Below are 18,034 nucleotides of genomic sequence, written 5' to 3' on the forward strand. Positions count from 1 at the left end.
CCCATCCTGCAGGCTGGAGCCCCTCCTCCACCCCAAACCCCTCATCTCCCACAGCTCCCACAGGCAGACCCTGGGGCTCCCAGCAGCCATGGGTGGCCGGGAGCCCCCAGCCCCACCCCACTGCGTATGGACCCTGCAGCTCCTACGAGCGGACCCCAGAGCTCCCAGCCGCTGCGGATGGACCCAGGGTTTCCCAACAGGCCTTGATGGCGGGAGGGCCCGCAGCCCCACGTCATTGCTCACAGACCCTGCAGCGCCGCAGCCCGGGAGCTCCCAGTCACCGGGGTGGGGTGAGGAGGAGCCGCAGCCCGGAGCTCCCGGCCGCCCGGGCAGGAGAGGAGCCCCGCGCTCAGACACCGCAGGCAGAGCCCGGAGCTCCCAGTCACCGGGGTGAGGAGGAGCCGCAGCCCCGGAGCTCCCGGCCGCCCGGGCAGGAGAGGAGCCCCGGCGCTCAGACACCGCAGGCAGAGCCCGGAGCTCCCAGTCACGGGGGTGAGGAGGAGCCGCAGCCCCGGAGCTCCCGGCCGCCCGGGCAGGAGAGGAGCCCCGGCGCTCAGACACCGCAGGCAGAGCCCGGAGCTCCCAGTCACCGGGGGCGGGGAGGAGGAGCGCAGCCCCGGGAGCTCCCGGCAGCCCCGGGCAGGAGAGGAGCCCCGGCGCTCAGACACCGCAGGCGGAGCCCAGAGCTCCCAGTCACCGGGGTGGGGTGAGGAGGAGCCGCAGCCCCCGGCCAGTGCAGGGGGCCCGCAGCTCCCAGCCTCCGCGGGCGGGCGGACGCCAGAGCCCCCCGCTGCCATCGGGACCCCGCGGCCGCCCCGGGCAGGACCCGTCACCCCGCGACCGGCAGGAAACAGCCGCGCGCGGAAGCGCCTCGCGCCCTGTGACCCCCCCCGGTGCTGCGGCTTCTCGCCAGGCGGGAGGCGGCGCCGCTGCTGCGGTCTCGGTCCCTCCGCCCGGCAGCGGGACCCGCCCCGCGCGGCCTCGCGCCGCTTCTCGCGGGCGGCGCTGAGCTCTGAGCGCACAAGGCCCTGGCGGCTCCGCCCCGCATCGCTGTCAGACAACGTCACCAATGGGAGCTGAGCCCGTCAGAAACGTCAGGTGGGGAGAGCCCAATGGGAGACCAGCTTTCAGAGACCCGACCCGCACGAGGGCCAATGGGAGATCAGCTGTCAGAAAACACTAGGCAGGCCGGCACCAGCCAACCAGGAACCGCCCCTCATCTCAAGGACCCAGACAGCCCCGCCCCTACCTGTCCTATGCCCCACAGCAGCAGCCAGCGGCGGGTGGCTCGTGTCACGCCCCACAGCAACCCCCAAAGCAGAGTCTCAATTCCCCTCCCCCACCACTGCTCTGCATTAGGTAACGAGACACCCACTCAAACACGGGGGGGGGGGGGCTTTTCACAACCAACTTTCTCCCTCCCTCCTTTCCCCCCGCAGCCCCTTCCCCATGTCTGGCCACACGCTCCCAGCTCAGGGTGACCACACACCCCCCGTCGGGGCAGGCTCTGCTCAGCCCGGCTCCCCACAGCCTGCACTAAACATGTGGGGCCCAACCCCAAAACTTACTCCTATTTTACCCCAATGGCCCAAAACTGCTGCTTTTAATTTATGCAAATAAGGTGCTGCCACACTCAGGCCTCTCCCCAGCTCTCCAGTGGAGCCACCCAGGAGAGAACCAGGTGATATTTAAATTAGCCAGGACGTCGCTCAGTCATTGCCCTCTGCTCCCAGCAGGTGGCGCCGGAGAGCTCCGAGCTCGCTCCCTTCCCTTTCTCACGTCGGCTTCAGCCCCCGGGTTACAAACGCACCAGCCGGGGAGCAGGAGTGCGGGGCTGCTCCAGGGTGACCAGATGTCCCATGTTTAAAGGGACAGGCCGGTCTGGGAGGACTTTTTCTTATATAGGAGCCTATTACCCCCCACACCCCCGTCCCGTTTTCCACAGTTTCTTCAATGTCACCCTATGGGGCAGCTCTGCGGGGACGGACTTGCACATTTGGGAGCCATCAGCCGGATCTGCGTGCCAGGGAAGCTGCGTCCCTCCAGAGGCGCTTGAGAAGCCAAAGGGGCCGTGGGTGAGTTTGTGATGAGGTGAGTGTGAAGTGTGGAAGCGGGAGGGTGGCAAGAGGAGATTTTGAGAGGAAAAACGGTGCTGCTGAGCTGGTAGGGGAGGGCAAGGTCCCAGGCGGGTGTTGTGTGAGGAGCTGTGTAGGCCCGGAAAGGCGTCCTGCTGGGCAAGGGCAGGTGAGGAGGGCCAGGGCTTTTCCCAGGGCTGTTGCTGCGGCCAAAGCCTTTGGGAAGCAGAAGAGGGCCAGGGGTGTTGTTGCCTGCTGGGGCCCATGCGACGGTGTAGGTGTACGCTGACCATAGCTGGTCTGTGGGAGCTGGGGCCACACCATGTGCCCCTTTCCTCCTTAGTATAGTGGTGAGTATCCCCGCCTGTCACGCGGGAGACCGGGGTTCGATTCCCCGACGGGGAGGGTGACTCCTTTTGAAGGGGGGACAAAGAAATCCCTGGCCTGCCCGCCACATGCCTTGCATTCTCCTTCGACGGCCACTTCCCTTCGCACCCCGCACTGATGACTTTCACCTCCAGAGAGACAATTACCGCGCAAGGACACGCTCGCCCTAGCCAAAGCCTCCCCCGGGGCCTGCACGTGGGGGCACGTTTCAGAGCGGCAAAGGGAAATAGGCTGGCCAGGGCCATGAGGACAATGGCCCAGACAAACGGGGAGGGACTTGGTCCAGGGGTGGAGGAAGACAGAAAAAGGGACAGGCATGGGATTGGCTTCCTCTCTTTTTTCCTTTGCTCAGCATTTGACCTGTGACTGTAATGGGGAGACTTGAGAAAGACCTGTGGCCGCCGGCGAGGTAGGTGGCTGCCCCGAGAGCGCAGAGCTGAGCATTTTCCACTGGACTGCTAGCCTGCACCTCCAGCGCCTGGCCGTGATCGTATAGTGGTTAGTACTCTGCGCCGTGGCCGCAGCAACCTCGGTTCGAATCCGGGTCACGGCATTGCTTTTTGGTAGGGAGGGGCTATCCTGCAGCACGCCTCGTGGCTCAGTCTGATGGCGTCCGTTTGCAAAGAGAGCCATCAGCCGGTCCTCAGTTTCTGCTTGGTAAAGGCAAGTCAGTGGGGTCCATCGGTCAGAAAAAGAGTCCCAGGACTTCTTGCTGGGTGCCAGGGTCCAAAAGCAGCGCATTCCCTCCTGGAAAGGGCTGTGTATCGAATGTCCGTCCAGTGCGCGTTGAAGGGAAGGATCTGCGTGCCAGGGAAGCTTCGTCCCTCCAGAGGCGCTTGAGAAGCCAAAGGGGCCGTGGGTGAGTTTGTGATGAGGTGAGTGTGAAGTGTGGAAGGGGGAGGGTGGCAAGAGGAGGTTTTGAGAGGAAAAAAGGTGCTGCTGAGCTGGTAGGGGAGGGCAAGGTCCCAGGCGGGTGTTGTGTGAGGAGCTGTGTAGGCCCGAAAAGGCGTCCTGCTGGGCAAGGGCAGGTGAGGAGGGCCAGGGCTGTTGCTGCAGCCAAAGCCTTTGGGAAGCAGAAGAGGGCCAGGGGTGTTGTTGCCTGCTGGGGCCCATGCGACGGTGTAGGTGTACGCTGACCATAGCTGGTCTGTGGGAGCTGGGGCCACTCACTGTGCCCCTTTCCTCGTTAGTATAGTGGTGAGTATCCCCGTCTGTCACGCGGGAGACCAGGGTTCGATTCCCCGACGGGGAGGGTGACCCCTTTTGAAGGGAGGACAAAGAGATCCCTGGCCTGCCCGCCACATTCCTTGCATTCTCCTTCAACGGCCACTTCCCTTCGCACCCCGCACTGATGACTTTCACCTCCAGAGAGACAATTACCTCGCAAGGACACGCTCGCCCTGTCCTTCCCCCCCCGGGCCCAGCTTCAGGGCCTGCATGTGGGGGCACGTTTCAGAGCGGTAAAGGGAAATAGGCTGCCCAGGGGCATGAGCAGTGATTTCCCAACACCCCCCCCAGTTTTGTGAACTAGTTTCATGCCAAACCTGGTGGCTGAACTTCGCTACTTTGTCCTCACCCACAACTATTTCACATTGAGGACAATATATATCTTCAAGTCAGCTGCACTGCTATGGGTACCCACATGGCCCCACAGTATGCCAACATTTTTATGGCTGACTTAAAATAACGCTTCCTTAGCTCTCGTCTCCTAATGCCCCTATTGTACTTGCACTACACTGAAGACATCTTCATCATCTGGACTCATGGAAAAGAAGCCCTTGAGGAATTCCACTGTGATTTTAACAATTTCCATCCCACCATCAACCTCAGCCTAGATCAATTCACTCAAGTGATCCATTTCCTTGACAGTACTCTGCTGATAAACTCCACCAGAGAGGTCCTTTGGGGCCATCTGCCTGTCCCAAGTCAGGGTAAAGGAGGAGGGTTGGGCGTGGGGCTAGCAACTCCACCCTGTAAAAATCAGCTTGCTACAGAAACGCCAACAATAGAGTTAACAGAGACTTTTAGCCTGGAAAAAGAAGGGTCTTCAACTCGAAGATGCATGACGCTGGGTGGTGAAAGCCGCGAGGAAGCCACTAAGCCGATCACCCTTCTTGCAGCCAGGAGGATTACCATCGGCACATGGAACGTGAGGACCATGTACGAGTCAGGAAAGACGGCGCAGGTTGCAGCAGAGATGAGGCTTACTGTATGGAGCTGAAACCTGGAGGACAACCAAAACAACCACAAGGAAGATCCAGACCTTCATTAATAGCTGCCTCAGAAGGATTCTCCAGATCCGCTGGCCAGACACCATCAGTAACATCCACCTCTTGGAGAGGACCCATCAACTCCCAGCAGAGGAAGAAATTAGAAGGAGAAGGTGGGGCTGGATAGGACATACACTACGCAAGCAGCCAACCAACATCACCAGACAGGCACTGCAGTGGAACCCCCAAGGCAAGCGGAAAAGAGGCCGCCCAAGAAATACCTGGCGACGCGACCTTCAGGTTGATAGCAAAAAAATGGGCTATACCTGGAACCAGCTAGAGCGAATGGCCCAGGATAGAAGACTATGGAGATCTGTTGTTGGCGGCCCATACCCCGGTTGGGGTGACGGGCATGAATGAATGAATGACTCTGCTGATAAGCGATGGTCACATAAACACAACCCTATACCGGAAACCCACTGACCGCTGTACTTACCTACATGCCTCCAGCTTCCATCCAGGACACACCACATGATCCATTGTCTATGGCCAAGCTCTAAGATACAACCGTATTTGCTCCAATCCCTCAGACAGAGATAAACACCTACAAGATCTCTATCAAGCATTCTTAAACTACAATACTCACCTGCTGATGTGAAAAAACAGGTTGACAGAGCCAGAAGAGTACCCAGAAGTCACCTACTACAAGACAGGCCCAACATAGAAAATAACAGAACACCACTGGCCTTTACATTCATCCCCCAATTAAAACCTCTCTAGCGAATCATCAAAGATCTACAACCTATCCTGAAAGATGATCCCTCACTCTCCCAGATCATGGGAGACAGGCCAGTCCTTGCTTACAGACAACCCCCAAACCTGAAGCAAATCCTCACCAGCAACCACAGAACAACAACACTAACCCAGGAATCTATCCTTGCAACAAAGCCTGATGCCAACTCTGTCCACATATCTATTCAAGTGACACCATAATACGACCTAATCACATCAGCCATGCCATCAGGGGTTCGTTCACCTCCACATCTACCAATGTGATATATGCCATTATGTGCCAGCAATGCCCCTCTGCCATGTACATTGGCCAAACCAGACAGTCTCTGTGCAAAAGAATAAATGGGATGCAAATCAGACGTCAGGAAATATAACATTCAAACACCAGTAGGAGAACACTTCAACCTCTGGCCGTTCAGTAACAGATTTAAAGGTGGCAATTTTGCAACAGAAAGCTTCAAAAACAGACTCCAACGAGAAACTGATGAACTTGATATGCAAACTAGATACAATCAATTTAGGCTTAAATAGAGACTGGAAATGGCTGAGCCATTACACACATTGAATCCATTTCCCCATGTTAAGTATCCTCACACCTTCTTGTCAAACTATCTTAAATGGGTCATCTTGATTATCACTACAAAAGTTTTTTTTTCTCCTGCTGAGAATAGCTCATCTTAATTAATTAGCCTCTTAGAGTTGGTTGGGCAACTCCCACCTTTTCATGTTCTCTGTGTGTATGTGTGTGTGCATATACATATATCCTCACTATATGTTCCATTCTATGCATCCGATGAAGCCATTTATCAACATTGAATTTCATCTGCCATTTTGTTGCCCAATCACCCAGTTTTGTGTGATCCCTTTGTAACTCTTCGCAGTCTGCCTGGGACTTAACTCTCTTGAACAGTTTTGTATCATCTGCAAATTTTGTCACCTCACTGTTTACCCATTTTTCCAGATCATTTATGAGTATGTTGAACAGCACTGGTCCCAGTACTGACCCCTCTGGGATACCACTATTTCTCTCTCTCCATTCTGAAAACTGATAATTTATTCCTACCCTTTGTTTCCAAGATTTTAACCAGTTACTGATCCATGAGAGGACTTCCCTCTTATCCCATGATGGCTTACTTTTCAAAAGTCAATTTAAATTAAATACATTTTTTTAAAATTATATATATTTTTAGAAATCTAGACCTGTTATGTGTAACTTGCATTATCCTTATATTAAATTTGCATTATCCTAACAAAACATTTACTTTATTCACATCTCTTTATATATCTCATTGGCCCTGACACCCTGTAAATTCAAACACCCCTAATTTCAATTCCTGGGAAACTACTGGCGCCGCCTCCTGCCTGGCGAGAAGCCGCAGCACCGGGGCGGGGGTCACAGGGCGCGATGGGTTTCTGCGCACCTCTGTTTTCTGCTGCTCGAAGGGTGACGGTTCCTGCCCGTGGGGGCCGGGGGGTCCCGATGGCAGCTGGGGGCTCTGGCATCCACCTGCAGCGGCTGGGAGCTGCGGGGCCACCTGCAATGGCCGGGGGCTGCGGCTTCTCCTCACCCCCCCCCCCCCCCCGGTGACTGGGAGCTCCTGGCTCTGCCTGCAGTGTCTGAGCGCTGGGGGCTCCCTCTCTTGCCTGTGGCGGCCGGGAGCTCCCGGGGCTTCGGAGCTGCAGGGTCTATTAGCAATGACATGGGGCTGCAGGGTCCTCCCGCCATCAGTGCCTGTTGGGAAATCCTGGGTCCATCCGCAGCGGCTGGGAGCTCTGGGGTCCGCTCGTAGGAGCTGCAGGGTCCATACGCAGTGGGGTGGGGCTGTGGGGGCTCCCCGGCCACCCATGGCTGCTGGGAGCCCCAGGGTCTGCCTGTGGGAGCTGTGGGGAGATGAGGGGTTTGGGGTGGAGGAGGGGGCTCCAGGCTGCAGGGTGGGGCCGAGGGATTCAGAGTGCAGGAGGGGGCTGTGGGTTGAGACAGGGGGTCGGGGTCCAGGACCGGGTGATGGCTCTGGGGTGGGGGCAGGGATGAGGGGTTCCATGTGTGGGAGGAAGCTCTGGGCTTGGGCAGGGGGGTGAGGGCTCTGGGGTGCAAGAGGGGGCTCTGGGTTTGGGGGGGTTCAGGGCTGGGGCAGGGGGTTGGGGTGCAGACTTACCTCGGGCGGCTCCTGGTCAGCGGTGCAGCAGGGGGGACCTACTGGCCACTTCCAGGGCACAGTGCGGTGCCCTAGGACACGTAGGGACCAGCCTGCCTGAGCCCCGCAGCACCGCTGACCGGACTTTATAACCTAGTCACCCCACTGGGAGCTCCAGGGTCCCCCTGTCCCATGTGGTGGCTGGGAGCTCTGGGATCCACCCACAACAGCTGGGAGCTCTGGGGGCCTCCCGCTGCTCACAGTAGCTGGGAGCTGTGGGGTCCATCCATGGTGGCATGGGCCTGTGGGAGCCCCTTCCGCCACTGGTGGCTGATAGCTGTGAGGCCCCCACCGGCCGACAGCTCCAGTCTTCCTGCCCCAGGGCTGAGGCGGAAAATGTCACTGAGATCTCTGAAAGTCACAGTTTCTGTGACCCCCTTTATATAATCTTAGCCTTAATTGTTGTTGACTGTCTCTCTCAATCTCTAGGTCTGTTCTAGGGCAGATGGGACAGGGAAGACAGAAGCTCACCCCCCAGCACAGGTTTGGGCAGCAATGGCTCTTGGGCTATTTGCTGTGCATGCAGAGGACTTGTCCAGGCCGGTGGAGCAGCCCAGCCAGATGAGGAGCTGGAAGAAGGAGACCTGAGCAGCTTGGACATCCCACTTTTTCTCCACAGCCACTGCCTATCAGCAGGATTCCTCCTCCTCCTCAGTGAGACCAAATCTAAGCACCTAGACAGCCGGTCCGTCCGCTGCACCCCAATCCCTCATGCCTGAGCCTCCCTGCCAAAGTCCTGTACCTGGCTCCAGAGAATTGTCTCACATCTCACTGGGAACTCGACTTCTTGTACCCAGAGAGTCTCGGCCCCACTCAGTAGAGGACCTGAGAAACACAGTGTCTGCCTTTTCCAAATAAGTGCTTGGAAAGGCTTTGTTTATGTGGCCTAATGGATAAGGCGTCTGACTTCGGATCAGGCAGTTGAGGGTTCAAGTCCCTTCGTGGTTGTGCTTGTGCAATTTTACCTTTGGGCTGAAAGTCCTGCTCCCTTCAGGGCTGGAACCTCTTCTTGGCCACTCAGGCCAATGCTCTGCCTTCAGCTAGAGCCCCGGGAAGGAGTTGGGGGTTGGGTGTCACAAAGGCTGGGGCATGAGCCCCAGGTGCTTTCAGTCTCGCCTTTGCCATTCCTGACTTGCCAAAGAAAATGGGTGGCTGCCCGGGCTAGCGTGTGGAGCAGTTTCCCTCTTCCAAGTGTGTGCCTGTCCCTGTGCTTGAGGGGGGTTGCTACATAGCCCCTTGGGAGCCTGGGTGTTTCTCTGCTTCTCGCCAGCTGGGGAAAAGCCTCTTGGGGAAAAATCTCCTGCCCCACTGCCAAAGTGAGCACCATGAGTGGGAACGGTAAGAGGCCCCACCAGGGGGGCTGGCCCTGCTTTCCTACCATCTTCTGATGTTGGCCACATAGCATCAGCAGCTGGTTGTGGGTGGTTTTCAGTGGGGGTTCGGCATGCCAGGGAGCAGCCTGGCTGGGTGTCTCTGTGGCTGTCTGCTGGCTACGCATAGGCATGGTTCTCCCCTCCTCTTGCCCTGCCCTTGGTTGCTCTGTGGCTTTTAAGCCTTCCCTTGGAGCTGTCAGCACCCGCCGCCTCTGTCCTAGGTGCCCAGAGGAGGAGAGGTGCTGGGCTCCAGCCTGGGACTCTGCCTTCCTCCTGCCTTTCCCTGACTATGAAACCTGGCCCTGACACTCCTTTCTTCAAGCGCCATGTGGGCAAGAGGAAAAGTGTGGTAGAAAGCACAAGGGCCAAACTTGTGGGCATCAGAAATCCCAAACACCCAGTCAAACCATAGCCACTTCTAGACCCCATTCCAACCAAAGACCTGGCTCCAGTGGGTATGAGTCACTCAGCACAAGGTAAACAACTCATTCTTAGACAGCTGGAGATAGGAAAGCGCTTGGATCTCCAGGGATTTACCACAAGGTCCCACTGAGATTTGAACTCAGATTTCAGCATGCCGACCATTACACCATGGGCCCAGCTTGTGCTAGTTTCTCTGAACATTGGTGACCCTATCATAGAATACCAGGGTTGGAAGGGACCTCAGGAGGTATCTAGTCCAACCCCCTGCTCAAAGCAAGCCCAATCCGCAGACAGATTTTTATCCTAGGTCCCTAAATGGCCCTCTCAAGGACTGAGCTCACACACCTGGGTTTAGCCGGCCAATACTCAAACCACTAAGCTCCCCCTCCCTCACAGGCCCAGTTTGTGTAAGGGGACTGTTGGCCCTTTACTAAAAGTGAGTGGGGTTTTTTTAGGTTGGCTAGTTCCCAGTCCCAATAGAAGGGGGAAGGGTCAATGGGAAATCAGGCCCCTGAGACTGACAGGCCCCTGGGGCAATGGTCACCAACTGGTAGGGAACAAGTGAGAATTTGTTAATGAGTAAAATTCCTGGTGAAAATTGGCAAAGCTGTGGAGAGTTTGAAAAGTTCCAGTGAATTTACACATGAAGATACAAACAGAGAGACAAATAGAGAGAAAGAGAACATCACAGACTGCACAGGCCCACACAGACATAAACAAAAACCAAACCCATACAAACCCACACAGCACACAGAGCCATATACACAGCGGTGAGCTCCAGCCGGTTTGCACCGGTTTGCAAGAACCGGTTGTTAAATTTAAAAGTAGAATTGTTCCAGGACAACCGGTTCTAAAAAGCTTTTAAGTTTAACAAAGGCTCGGGCAGCTGTCCACCCGGCCCCCGGCCCCAGCTCACCTCCCCCTTCTCCCCTGAATGCTCCGCCCTCCTTCTCCTCCCCTTCCCCTGCTTCCCGCGAATCAAATGTTCACGGGAAGCCTGAAAAAAGCAGCAGCAGCAGCAGGCAGGTAAGCCGGGTGCGGGCGGGACGGCTCCCCCTGGCCCCGGCCGTGTGTCCCAGCCAAGCACCCCTGGCTCGGGCTGCTTCCGGCTGCGCGGCTCGGACCCAGCCCAGCTCGGGACCGAGGCTCCGGCCCTGGTGCCGGCAGAGCGGCTCCAGCCCCGGTGCCGGCCCGGCCAAGGGAGTCGGGGCCTGCGGCTCCTGCCCCGGTGCCGGCCCAGCCCGGGGAGTCGGGCCCGGTGGCTCCAGCCCCGGTGCCGGCCCGGCCCGGGGAGTCGGGCCCCGTGGCTCTGGCCCCGGTGCCGGCCCGGCCCGGAGAGTCGGACCCCACGGCCCGGCCCCAGGCAGTGTGGTAAGGGGCAGGGAGCAGGGAGGGGTATTTGCTGGGTTGTGGGGTGGATAGGGGTCAGGCCGGGCTGAGGGCAGGGAACAGGGGGATTGAATGGGGCAAGGATCCCAGGGGCAATCAGGAAAGAGCAGGGTTGGATGAGGTGGTGGGAGCACTCAGGGACAGAGAGAAGGGGTGGTTGGATGGGGCAGGGGTCCCGGGGGGGCCATCAAGAATGAGAGGAGGGGTTGGATGGGGCTGCAAAGGGCAGTCAGGGGACAGGGAAGGGGGGATGGGTCAGGGGTCCCGGGCGGGGGTGTCAAAAAACATGGGGGGTTGGATGGGGCATGACCTCCCAGGGGGGCACGACCCCCTCGTGAGGTGAGAAGGAGGGAACCAGTTGTTACTATTTTGGCAGCTCATCAGTGCATAAGGGAAAAGCCACACAAAACATAGAACGAATCCACACCAAAAATACAGCAAAAGCCCACAACAGGAAAGCACAAAAACCACATACCAAAAGAATACTTAGCAAAAAACAATCTGCATGCAAAAGTTATACACACACCAACGCACACAAAACTACACAAGGCATCCACCAAAATCACACAGGACCCACATGCACATCAACACAACAGATGAAAACCACATCAACATAGAGAAAGCCAGGCAGGGTTTGAGTCTCACAGCGAAGAGGGTGAGCACACAGGTGGTTTGGGGAGCAAAGACTGAGGGGGAGTCGGGGGCAGTGCTCTGGGCTCTGCTCGACCCCTCCTGACACAGGCAGCGGGTGGAGAGCAGAGCCTGGTAGATCTGTGGAATCTGCCCTGCTCTCTGTAAAGCAAGGGGACCTCAGTGTCTTCTGAGCTGCAATTGTATTTTCTGCAGGGCAAAATGATTGGCAGAAGCCATTTGCTTAAAGGAAACTAGTGCTGTAGGTGAGGTTTGAACTCATAAACTCAGCATGACTCCACTCAGCACTGCAAGTACTGGGCACTAACCCAATGCACCACTGGACCCTGTTTTCAGGAGCTTGTCTCCATGTTTCATGGATGGATTAGCGGAGTGGGGGGGTTGCATTAACTAAAACAAATCCACATTAAAGGCTGCAGGATGGCAGCAGCAGAGGTGGGGAGCCTCCTTCCATGTGATAGAGCTGGTTCCCCCTTCCGTTGCTGAGGGGAAGGTTGGTGCTTTGAGCCCACCTGGTGCTGGAATGTCCCATGGGTGAGATTAACGGGACTCTTGGGAAGGGAGGGGAAGTCTTTTCTATCCCTGCCTAGCTCCATTGGTCTCCTGTGGCCCTTTTGGCTCTCTGCTCCCCTGTTGGGGAGATGCAGAGACAAGCCCCCATCTGGGTGAGTCACCGAGAGGCTGTGTCCCATGGCGTGTGGGGGGGAGAGGGGTAGGGATGGGATGGGGCTCAAGGAGAGAAGGTTGTGTGTGACAGTGTGTGGGGGAGGGGGAGGGTGTGTTCCTTAGGATAGAAATGATGGAAAACACAGGGGCAGTGACAGTGAAGCCCCGTGTCTGAGTGTTATGACCCTGTGTGGTGCTGCCGTTCACCTTCCCCTCCTATGGGCTCATCTTTCATTGAATCCAGCATTTTTTCACCTGTCATCACCACAGAGGTGACCCACATGCCTCAGCTACTGAGTGTCCCTCTTAGAGACGCCGAGGACTGGAACTGATTTCAGCTGCTGGACAGCTCTGCTAGGTCTTTATTCATTTGTACAGGAAAATGCTGAGTGTTTAAATTCATTTCAAGCCCCCTGCCCCCATTCAGAGAACTCCTGAACATACTGGAGATGGGTCTGGAAATTGATTTTCATTCGAAAAAGTTTTTAAAGGGAATCACTTGAATTGGAACTAGAAATCTATTATCCTGCAGGGAAATATTCACCCACTGACCTACCCTCACAACAGAGAGTGTCCTGTATAGCCCAGAGCAGGAACAGTTTTTAACCTGGGGGTTAGTAAACTTTCTCTCTATACAAACACCACAGCTTACAAAGTCCCCACCCCCGCTCTGTGTCACCAGAGCACAACAACAACTCTCCTTGGAGCACACACGGCTCCCCAGCTCCCTGCCCGTCAGTCTCCCCAGCATTGCTCCAATCCCTTAAAGCAGGGTCTCAATCACAATTTACCTTAGGGCCGGTGCCAGTCCTCCAGTCCTCCCAGCGGCCAATAAAGTCACTCATACCGCCCAGAACCAGCCCCCCAAAACTCCACCCCCCACCTGCCTAAGGCTCTGGGAGGGAGTTTGTGTGGGGGAAGGAGATCTAGGGTGCAGGCCCTGGGCTGGGGATTGGGGTGCAGGAGGGGTGCAGGCTCTGGGAGGGAGTTTGGGTGCAGAAGGGGTGAGAGGCTGGTCTCTGGGAGGGAGTTTGGGTGGGGGAGGGGTTCTGGGGTGCAGGCTCTGGGGGGAGTTTGGGTGCAGAAGGGGTGAGAGGCTGGTCTCTGGGAGGGAGTTTGGGTGGGGGAGGGGTTCTGGGGGGCAGACTCTGGGATGGAGTTTGCAGCGCTGTAACAAGGGTGAGGCGAGTGAGGCACTTGCCTCGGGCGCGCAAAGTGGAGGGGCGCAGCTCTACCCCGATCAGCGGCGCTTCGGTGGCAGCTCTACCGCTGCTGCTTCTTTGGCAGCAATTCGGCAGTGGGTCCTTCCCTCCAACAGGGACTCAGGGACCCGCTGCGAAATTGCCACTGAAGGATGAATGAAGCAGCGGTGGCAATTCAGCGGCAGGTCCTTCCCTCCGACAGGGATTCAGGGACCTGCCGCCAAAGAGCCTGGAGCCGGCCCTTGCCTCGGGCACAAAAATTCCTTGTCATGGCTCTGGGAGTTTGGGTGCTGGGTGCAGGCTCTGGGCTGGGGCAGGGGGAACAGGAGGAGGGGTGGGGGTGCAGGCTCTGGGAGGGAGATTGGGGCGGGCGGGAGGGGGTGTGTGGAGGGCGAGGGCGCAGGCTGTGGGAAGGAGTTGGGGGCAGGCATGTGTGGAGGGGGGTGCAGGCTCTGGGAGGGAGTCAGGAGTGTGGCGCTTACCTGGGGCTCCAAGGTGGGGCAGGCTGGGGGGTCTCCATGTGCTGCTGCCCCCAGGCATCACCCCCGCAGTGTCCCATTGGCTGCAGGGGCTCAGGGTGGGGGTAGCGCGCGGAGGCACAGACCCACCCTGCCCTGCCATGGGGAGGGGCCAGCAGCCACTGGAGCGAGCAGGCAGATGCTGCTCAGCTCCGCTGCACTGACAGGGCCCCTGGGGGGGAGCGCCTGGGGGCAGCAGGTGGGGCCAAGGGAGTGACCAGTGAACCCTTCTCTCCTGCAATGGCGACGGTCAGACAGAGGGGACGTGGCACCTGCATCCCTGCCAAGGAGATATTGGCTCGGCTCTTTCTTTCTGCTGCTGTTGTTAGTCCATGAAACATCAAGGGTGGAATGCAAGACTGAATTCATGCACCAGCCCCCAGTGCCCCAGAGAAATCCTGCCCCCTGCTATTGGAAGGATGTGCTGGGGATTTGACTAGGAAAGGGACTGTCTGAATTGTCAGAGTGGGGAATGAACAACAATCTACAGCAATGTCGTTCACACAAACACACTCTAATCCTGCTCCAGCCGGAAGGGAAATGGGCAGGAATTCTCGCTGTTCAGCCAAGGACACTCTTACACTAATGCAGCCATGAGTGTGCTGGGGAAGCTGGTCTGAGCAAAGAATTTAAAGTGACAATTCTGTGAGAACAGAATCATCATGTAATGAAATGTACATCAAGTAGTTGTGGCCGAGTGGTTAAGGCGATGGACTAGAAATCCATTGGGGTCTCCCTGCGCAGGTTCAAATCCTGCCAACTACGCAAGCTCTGCACTGTTGTTGCTGTTATTATAGTTTTTAATCAATATAGTAAAAATCTGTCCTGATTCCTCTAACTAACACCACAGCGTGAAATAGGAACAGAGACAAATCTTGTTGGTGACGAATAATTTTGCAAATGATCTTCCCATTATTAATTTCCACGCTGCCCCCACTGGAGGTCTGGGCATCTCCAGTGTCATTGCTCTGCGTTCACTTTCCCCTTAGAATTTGTCTCGGACATTCGCCTTCCTCTGCAGCATGGGGCTCGGGTCACTTGCTGGAGGATTCCCTGCACCTTGAGGTCTTTAAGCCACGATTTGAGGATTTCAATAATTCAGACATAGGTTATGGGTTTGTTACAGGAGTGGGTGGGTGAGATTCTGTGGCCTGCATTGTGCAGGAGGTCAGACTAGATGATCATAATGGTCCCTTCTGACCTTAAGTCTATGAATCTATTCATCTATTCCCAAATTTGGAAAATTGTGCAGTTCAGAATGTGAATAGTGACCCCGTCTCCTTCCTGCACCTGCTCTACATTGCTCCTCAGCAGCTTCTCCACCTGCAGAGTCACCCCAGCACGGCAGTGCAGCCGCCCAGGGTTCAGCAGGGGCCCCTGGCAAGGACCGTGGGTGCAGCTAACAGCCCGGTGTGCCTGGCCATGAAGCAGCTGTAAAAAAGCAACACCCCTCCCCAGAAGTACAGAGACTGAATTCCCCAACTTTAACATCATGACCCCCTGTATAAAGCCACACGTGTCAGTTGTATTGTCACAGGGAGATGCAAAAATCAGGTGACACCAATTTGTAAGTTGAGTAAATAAAGTTGAGGAGATAGTTATTAACCTCACAAAAATATACTAAAGATCCCTCAAAATAACACCTGAAGGTGAAATATGAACAGAGACAAACCTTGTCAGCAAAGGCTCATTTCCCAAACGATCCTCAAAATGTTACTAATTCCCACCCCTCCTCCACAGGAGCTCTGTGCAGTGTAACTGTTCTGCAGGCAGCTTCCCATTAAATGCTGTTGTGGGACATTCCCAGGCCTGGAAATGTACCAACGACAGAATTTGAAGAACAAACCTGGCTCCCCGCACCAGGTGGGATTTGAGTGTTTTGTCCTCGTCACTTAGTCTTTGTCAATAGTACAGACGCCAGGGGCAGGACTCCAGGCATCCTGGCACAGGGTCTGGTGTGGGAGAAAGGATTGTAGATTCTCACCTGTGCTCTGGAGAGGAGGTAATAAGTGAAGGGGGCATTTTTGACTCCTCCTCAGTGTCCCAGGTCTGGAATTCTACATCCCAAAGGGCCAAATGAGGGGGTGATGCCATTTGGCTAATGAAGACCACTGTTTTAGGTGAGGCTTGAATTCACAACCTCAGCATAGCTTCTCTCAGCACTGCCCTATAAGTACTGGGCACTAACCAATTGCACCACTGGAGCACCTGCTAGCTAGAATTTTCTGAGACCCCCTAGGCTGATAAAGCCAAGGAGTGACCCCAAAACATTCTCAGTGGGGTTGAGAGCAGGTAGCGACAAGTGTTGGTACTTGGTGGGGTGGATTCTTCTTAAGGGTTCCAGGCCCCATTTGACCCTTTTGTTCTTCCCTGTGTAATAACAGAGCTGGTTAAGACTCAATGGAGAGTCTTGCTGCAGACCAACAGGTCTGAAATCACTGATAACCAGCTCTAAGCATTAGTCCTGCTTTGGGACAGTGTCTCTCATGCAAGAAACTGCCCAGTCTGCGCTAGCAGTGAGGCTCCCTCACTAACAGCTGAAATCAGGGAGAGCTGTGTGAAGTGCAGGGCCCCAGGGGTGCCTGAACAGGGGGGAACAACACCCCAGGGCTTTTAAAAATGGGAGGGCTCTGCCTTGCCACTTTGTAATGACCGAAAGGGTGAGGGGGGAGAGCCTTGAGGAGAGGGGCGTGATCATGGGTGTCAAGGTTCTTTCCCCACTCTGAACTTTAGGGTACAGATGTGGCGACCTGCATGGACAACTCTAAGCTTAATTACCAGCTTAGATCTGGTATCGCTGCCACCATCCAGATCCCTCCATCTGGAACTCCCCCTTTCCCCCCAAAACCTTCCCCTCCCAGGGCAGCCTGGAGACATAGGCGGCAGGTTTGTATAATTTTTGGTGGGGCCCAAAATGGTGGTGCCCTCCCGCTCCTGCCCTGTAAGCCAATATAAAATGAAGCTACAACGCGTCAGTGCCACAAGATTACAAGGGTCAATTAAAAGTGGAAAGTCAGAAGCAGCACTTGCCTACTTCAATATACAGTATTATATTTTGTTGCACCTGTTGTGACAAAGTGGGAATGTTCTTAATATTTTCTCTGAATACTGTGTGGGTGCCTCAGTTTTCCCTGCAAGATGCCAACTGAAGGTGTTGGGGACAAAGAGATCAGGTGGCCTCCTTGTCCGGAAGAGAGACAGAGGCCAGAGGAGGGAGTGTCAGTTTGGAGCTGGCTGGGGAAATGGGGAGAGACCCAGAACTTGGTTCTGGGCTCCCCACCCCGCAAGATGGACCTGACAGAGGGGTTCTGTTTTCTGTACCAACAAGCTCTGTTTAAACTGTGTTCCCGTCATCTAATAAACCTTCTGTTTTACAGTCTGGCTGAGAGTCACATCTGAGTGCGGAGTTGGGGTGCAGGGACCTCTGGCTGCCCCAGGACCCCGCCTGGGCGGACTCACTGCGGAAAGTGCATGGTGTGGAAGGGCTGAATGCTCTGAGGTCAGACCCAGGAAGGTGTAAGCTTCTTGCCCTGGAGACAGTCTGCTCAGAGAAGAGGCTCCCCCCAGAGTCCTGACTGGCTTTGTATGGAGTTGTTCCAGAGCATCCCAGCATCCCCTTCCACACCGTGCACTTCCCAGAAGTCCACACAGGCACTAACACTCTCTCCTCTGGCCTTTGTCAAGAAGGCTAACAGCATTTTGGGCTGTATAAGTAGGGGCATTGCCAGCAGATCGAGGGACATGATCATTCTCCTCTATTCAACATCGGTGAGTACTACGTGCAGTTTTGGGCCCCACATTGCAAGAAGGATGTGGAAAAGGGAGGGCGAAAACTCGAAAGAGGTTCCTCCTGGCACTCATATACGTGAAGCCGAATACTCTCTCAGTCCTCAAAGAGAGACCTGGAGAAGGAGACTTGCTGAAGCAAAGCCACAGGGGTCTCTGAGGTTTCCCTGGCCCCTCGCCCCTGTCCTGCCTGGCTGATGTCAGCATCTCTCTGTGAGGTCACCACCTCCCCACCACCTTTGACCAATAATCTGAGGTCCTGCAAAAAGCCTTTGTGATGTCACTGCCACACCCCTCCCTTGCTGTGCTAATGTCCTGCCCCTGCCCAGGCACTTTGGAGGTTTGAGCTACTCCCTGTGGATCACCC

General features: G+C 55.9%; 3 non-coding genes across 3 annotated transcripts; all 3 read left to right on the forward strand.

Moving 5' to 3' along the window:
- Positions 1 to 2,408: 2,408 nt before the first annotated feature.
- On the forward strand, positions 2,409 to 2,480 carry TRNAD-GUC. The gene has a single exon. It is a non-coding gene; the product is annotated as a tRNA-Asp (tRNA).
- A 1,162-nt stretch (positions 2,481 to 3,642) lies between these two features.
- TRNAD-GUC lies at positions 3,643 to 3,714 on the forward strand. The gene has a single exon. It is a non-coding gene; the product is annotated as a tRNA-Asp (tRNA).
- Positions 3,715 to 14,564: 10,850 nt separating this feature from the next.
- On the forward strand, positions 14,565 to 14,646 carry TRNAS-AGA. The gene has a single exon. It is a non-coding gene; the product is annotated as a tRNA-Ser (tRNA).
- The last annotated feature ends 3,388 nt before the right edge of the window (positions 14,647 to 18,034 follow it).

This window comes from Mauremys reevesii, linkage group 12, assembly GCF_016161935.1.
Source record: "Mauremys reevesii isolate NIE-2019 linkage group 12, ASM1616193v1, whole genome shotgun sequence".
NCBI classification, from domain to species: Eukaryota; Metazoa; Chordata; order Testudines; family Geoemydidae; genus Mauremys; species Mauremys reevesii.